Genomic DNA, 6,830 nt, shown 5'->3' on the forward strand with positions numbered 1-6,830 from the left:
TCTAAGGAGTGTCTTTTAATTTCATGGCGGCAATCACCATCTGCAGTGATTTTGGAGCCCCCCAAATAGCTTATTCACATTTTTGCAAAGCAGAAGCCAACACAATATTGTGAAGCTACCAGGAAAGTTGTAAAGCTATTACCCCCAAATTAAAAATGTACTTTTGTAATTAAAAAAAGTGTTCCAACGTTTCCATGGAGTCAGTCCCCTCTCCCAAGTCCATCCCATCTAGCTCTAACCACCATCCCATACCTCCTTCAGCCTCTATCTTGGCTGCTCCAATCTATGGAAAAGTTCTCTAAATTTCCATTTCCTCAACTCTAAGATGAGGCTAATTATACTTTTATTGGAGGCTTGTGAGAATTGAGTGAAATACTATGTAAGTAGCTCTTGAACAAGGCTTGGCACATAAAATATCGACAGTAAATAAACTATTAATGTTAATTTATCATAAAAAATTCTGATTATTTTATTTTCCTGTTTATAATCCTAAAATTACATTCCAGAGCACCCAGAATAAGTTCAGACTTCTAAGTTTAGCTTCTATGAACTTCATAATCTGCCTACTTTTAGCCTCATCTCCTTAATCATCTCAAATGCCACATCTTCCCTAGACACGTGGAACAACTGTGGTTTTCAGCACATACCATGCTAGGTCCTCAGCATATCCACATGGCTATCATCTCTCTTGAATTCCTTTATTCTTTTTATGAGCTAGAAGATTCCTATGCATCCTTTAAAACACAGATCAAATCTCAGAATTGGATGGGAAATGTCCTCTTTCCCCACAATTGTACCTACATCTTTGAGTAACGACATCAAAGCTTTTATCATCTTGTTCTATTTGTGCTTCTTAGCTGGATTCTCTATCTCTGCCCCCTCAATCCAGTACCATAAATTCTACTGGTACAAGGGTCTTGTCTTCGCATCTTCCTATGCCTGGCACACAGCCAGTGTTCAATGCAAATAGATGAAGGAAGGACAGAAGGAAAGGAAGGAGGGAGGGGTAAGAGAGGAGCAAACAGGAAGATAAAAGTAAAAGATAAAAGATGAAAAAGGGAAAACCAGACCTATTTCTTACTATGCTAGAGTTCCATGGTATTAGTTCTTCAGCTCCTGAAAGCTCACAGACTTGCATTTTCCTGCATCAAGAGATGTTATGATCCCCTACATAGACAGTTCTGGTCTTCATCTTCCTGCAAAGTCTCCCAGGTGGCTTTGCTTCTGTGTTCTCTATTCAACCGAATCCTTGCCTCTAGCCTTTTTTTAACCCACTGTGATCTGCTGGTCTTCATCCTAACAAATGATCTTTTATTAATTCTGAAGAGATTTATCCCATTGACTTTTTACAGTGCCCTTTCAATGATGGGAACAAATGGGCAGCCTGCGACAAGAGCTGGAGGGAGAAGTTTGTGCTTTACTGGTATTACCTCCCAGTAACTTGGGGATTCACTGAACAAAGATATATTTGAGCACCTGCTCTTTGTCTGATAGTGCATGATGCACAAGAAATGAAAAAGTTGGGAAGTGATGGTCCTAGTTTGGCACGAGCTCCCAGATGAATGAATTCTTTCAGCTGACATTGTTTTGAGTCCCTCCTGTGTATCAGGCACTGTACTTGCTGCTGGGGAAACAACAGTGAACAACAAAATGTTCCCCTTTTCAAGGCAGTGATACCCTAGAAAGGAAAGCAGACAATAAACATTCAGGATGCTCTGAGGATAAATGAATGAAGAGGAACAATGATGAGCACTGGGAGATCAATTATCCACTCAAAGCTGACCAATTAAGAGGTGACTGTACACTTCTTAGAGTAGGGTGGTAATGGTGGTTAAAAACAAAAACTACTAAATTCTGTAGAGTCAACTGAATCTGCTGATAGATTGTTTTATTTCTTTTTATTTTAGAAAATTCTGTCTGTGCTGGGTCTTCATTGTGGCACATGGGCTCTAAAACTTGTGAGCTCAGTAGGTGCAGTGCAAGGGCTTGGTTGCCCCACAGCATGCAGATCTAGTTACTTGACCAGGGATCGAACCCATGTCCCACTGGACCACCAGGGAAGTTCCCATGCTGACAGATTAAACACAAGTTATTAAAGAGTCACCCTAACATAGGTATTTTAGATTATGTATCAGAGAAAAAGAGCTGCCTTTACTTGAGTTGGAAAAGTCAGCAAGATGAGTAGGTTTTTTCAGTGAAATAAGAAGCAAGATCATGATCAGAGAGTAAAGGATAGAGAGGAAATGTGGAGAAGAGAGGCGAACTGGTTGTCTGGGAGAGTATTTAATTGCCTATTCCCTCTGAGGTTTGAAGTTTAGAGGAAGATGAATGATAAAATGTTTAATGTTATGCAGTATGCTTGAGATGCTTAGAAAGAATAACAGCATTTATATATAATCACTGTGAGATGTAATCACAAAAAGACATACGGTGTACATTTCAATCAGGATGTGTTGTGTTGGTGGAACTGTAATAGTGATATAACTTATCACAATAGGGCTTCAGGCCATCATTCTCCTGTATTAAAGTTAAGACGGGAACATTTTGTATTTTAGGAAAGAATTGTTTTATTCTTTGTGAATTAGGATAAAGGACCACCAGTCCTTTAAGATGATGCTTCTTTATGGCAGGAGGACTTATAGATCATGAGTAATGGCTTATGTTACAGAAATAAATGAATATTCACCAGCAGCAGAGAAGAGCATGGTTAACTCCTTTCTGCAAAGACATTAACTTCTTGCATGTCCAGCTTTATTAAATATTTAACTGTGTTGAAAACCTGTGAAAAGCAAAACCTTCAGTCCATACATTAGAAGAATTAGAAAACATCTCAAAGTTTATCATCTGTATTTCGACCCAGGAGCATTTGGCGGATTTTTGGTAGTACTTTATGTAGGATATATTGAGTTCTTATATTTCAATAAATAAAATTTATCCCCTATTTACATGGTAAAAAAGTGTTTTAAGATGGAATAAATGATGAATGGTGGTAAATTTTACTGTTGGTCAAAATAAAATGAAGGCTGAGGTTTACCTTTGAAGTTGACAATTTTAGAGTCATTGGTGACCATGACAAGAGCAGATTTTGAGAAGTAGGGGGGAAGAGAGCCTGATAAGAGGAGGTTTCAGAGAGGATAAAATGAGAATAACTGGGAATATGAAAATATGTAAACCCCTCCTCTAAAGGGCTTTCTCCAAGAAGAACAGAAAGACAGAATCATAGCTGCAAGAGCACATAGGATCAGGGTGGGTTGTTTAAATGGAAGAGTCTATGGTTCCTTTGAAAGCTAACAGAAATGACACAGTGTGAGTGGTGATAGTGCAGGAAGAGAGAAGTCATTGAAAAGTAGAGGGAAAATGGAAACTAACGATGAAATAGAGGAACCGGCTCTAGATAAAATGAGGGAGAACAGATCAACCATGGTCATTGGAGATTAAGGCAAAGAAAAGATGTATTAGATTTACTAAGGGAACATATCAAGTTCTTTTTTGGATTGTTTTTATTTTTCAGGGAAATACAAAGCAAAGTTGAGACTGAGAAATGGGGAGATAATGGAGGTTTGGGAGAAAGCAGAAAGTGTAAACTAGTTAGTCACTTGGGACAGTTTTTAATTGTCCATCCTCTCTGTGGAATGTTTCCTGCAGAAACCCCCCCATCAAATCCATGAGAGCCTACGTCATGGCTACAGATGGTGATGCAGAGGGAAGCCCTCCCTCTAAATCTGGTTAATTCCATCTTCTCTAAGACCTCAACCTTCTGGATAAGCCTAGGAATGAGGACCTCACACAAGATGGATGAATACTGATTCCTTCCATGGGAGTTTTGGCCCTGGAAATGAATGAGTCCGTCTCCTTCTGGAAAGTCTTGATTGGTGGAAATGCAAATCCTTATATCATGTCATGGGAAAATGAAAAGCACATCTGTGGGGGCAAGGCTGGGGAAAAATAAAGCATATGTGCATAAATCACAGAAAGAGAATCTTGAGTGCCTCGTTAACCCTAATTCTAGGCATTCCTGAATCCTAGAACTTCGATTGCAAGAAAATCCTTAATAGCTCTTGTTGTTGTTCAATTACTAAGTTTTGTCTGACTCTTTTGAGATCCTATGGACTATAGTCCTCCAGGCTCCTCTATCCATGGAATTTCCCAGGCAAGAATACTGGAGTGGGTTGCCATTTTCTTCTCCCAACCCGGGTTGGGCTAGGTAGAACCTGAGTTTCCTGCTTTGGCAGGTCGATTCTTTACCACTGGGCCATGGGAAAGCCCCCTTAATAGTTTACCAACCCCTTTTGGCTTGACATACTTTGACTTTGGTTTCTATGACATGCAACTGAAAGATTCCAAAGTAAGCCATGCTCCACCATGTAAGCAGAATAGGCACTAAGAATACATAATGTGAGAGATTCAGGAACGCAAAACTTCTTGAGCAAAGCATCTTCCCCCGACTCATCAACTGTGATTTATGAAATTCCACGATGAGGATGGAAGGGAATTACCATTTACAGAGCATTTCAGGAATCTAACCCTAAGCTAGATGTCTTAAAAATATTAATACTATCTCATTAAGATATTAATATTATCTCATTAAGTCCTTTGGCACTGGAGAAAAGCTTATTCTTCCAGAGCCCATGGAAGAAATATCTCTTCCTAAAATACATACATATGTGTCTAAAATATTATTGCATATGCTATTGTTCTAACTTAATGTGAGAGTACATTAATTGTGATACTTATATTGTTTTTGTTGTTCAATCACTAAATAATGTCCAATTCTCATGGAAGCAACCTAGATGCCCATCAGCAGACGAATGGATAAGGAAGCTGTGGTACATATACACCATGGAATATTACTCAGCCATTAAAAAGAATTCATTTGAATCAGTTCTAATGAGATGGATGAAACTGGAGCCCATTATACAGAGTGAAGTAAGCCAGAAAGATAAAGACCATTACAGTATACTAACACATATATATGGAATTTAGAAAGATGGTAACGATAACCCTATATACAAAACAGAAAAAGAGACACAGATGTACAGAACAGACTTTTGGACTCTGTGGGAGAAGGCGAGGGTGGGATGTTTTGAGAGAACAGCATCGAAACATGTATATTATCTAGGTTGAAACAGATCACCAGCCCAGGTTGGATGCATGAGACAAGTGCTTGGGCCTGGTGCACTGGGAAGACCCAGAGGGATCAGGTAGAGAGGGAGGATCGGGATGGGGAATACATGTAAATCCATGGCTGATTCATGTCAATGTATGACAAAAATCACTACAATATTGTACAATATTGTAAAGTAATTAGCCTCCAACTAATAAAAATAAATGGAAAAAATAAATAATGTCCAATTCTTTGTGACCCCATGGACTGCAGCACACCAGGCTTCCCTGTCCTTCACCATCTCCCAGAGTTTGCTCAAACTCATGTCCATTGAGTTGATGATGCCATCCAACCATCTCATTCTTTGTCCACCCCCCTTCTCCTCCTGCCTTCAATCTTTCCTAGCATCAGTCTTGACATCAGGTGGCCAAAGTATTGGAGGACTTTAGCATCAGTCCTTCCAATGAATATTCAGGGTTGATTTTCTTTAGGATTGACTGCTTTGATCTCCTTGCAGTCCAAGGCACTCTCAGGAGTCTTCTCCAGCACCGCAGTACAAAAGAATCAATTCTTTGGTGTTCAGCCTTCTTTATGGTCCAACTCTCACATCTGTACATGACTACTGGAAAAAACCACAGCTTTGACTATATGGACCTTTGTTGGCAAAGGGATATCTCTGCTTTTTAATATGCTGTCCAGGTTTGTCATAGTTTTTCTTCCGAATTTTTAAATTATGATTAAATGATAAGAATCAGAGAGGTAAGAAAATGTGAATTCTTGAGCTAGAGACCAAGACATTGAAAATGAGATTACAGTAGACAGGGGGCTGGGAGTGTAGTGGCAGCCATGAAGAACACAAGAGCAGACAGAGGTAAATCAGGCATAAAATGAAAAGCTGTAGGCAGTTGCTGAAAGAAACATGTCCAGACATATAAAAAAGTATCTGGGAAGGAGAGAGACTGGTGTGTGGCAACGCCTATTACTGGAATCAGTTATTGCTCAGTGCATCAGGTGAGCATTCTCCACTGGATTATAAGGTTGGAAGGGATTACACAAAAAGGAATGTCCTTATTATCAGAAGTTCAAAAGAGAAACGTCCGCCTGGATTCAGACTGAAAGCCAGCCGTGGAGAAGTATGTGATACAAAAATAAATGTCCATAAAACCCAACTCTATCTCACGGAAAGCTTTTTATTTTCAGTTAGAATAAATAACAGGATGTTGTACTTATTGAAATTTAGCCACCGAACAGAAAGATATCCAATGTATAAACATTTATACTATATATATGTGTATATATATATATATATATATATATATATATATATATATGAGATAGATATTGGATATCTCTTTGATTTGGTAGTGAAATTAAAATGTACAAATATGAATATAAATAAATATGTATATTTATGTGTAATACTTTATAAATATTATTATAATTATTATTAAGGAATAATTCCTGGGAAGGATTCAATGTCAAAGGGGCAAGGTTGTCATTTGAGATGGATAAATTCTTTAGCAATGAGTTCCCTGCAGTGAAAAAGGTCAATAGTAGAATCCTTACACTCACCCCAGGTTTGGAACTAGGAAATCTACCCATTTAAACTACATATTGGATAGTTTAAAACTTTGTTCTAGAATTTTCCTTTTCCCAGCATTCAGGCCATGCTGAAGGAGACTTGTTTACAATCTGAGAATGTGTGTGCTAAGTCAATTCAGCCCTG

The sequence above is a fragment of the Cervus elaphus genome, chromosome 31, assembly GCF_910594005.1.
Source record: "Cervus elaphus chromosome 31, mCerEla1.1, whole genome shotgun sequence".
In the NCBI taxonomy this organism is placed as follows: domain Eukaryota; kingdom Metazoa; phylum Chordata; class Mammalia; order Artiodactyla; family Cervidae; genus Cervus; species Cervus elaphus.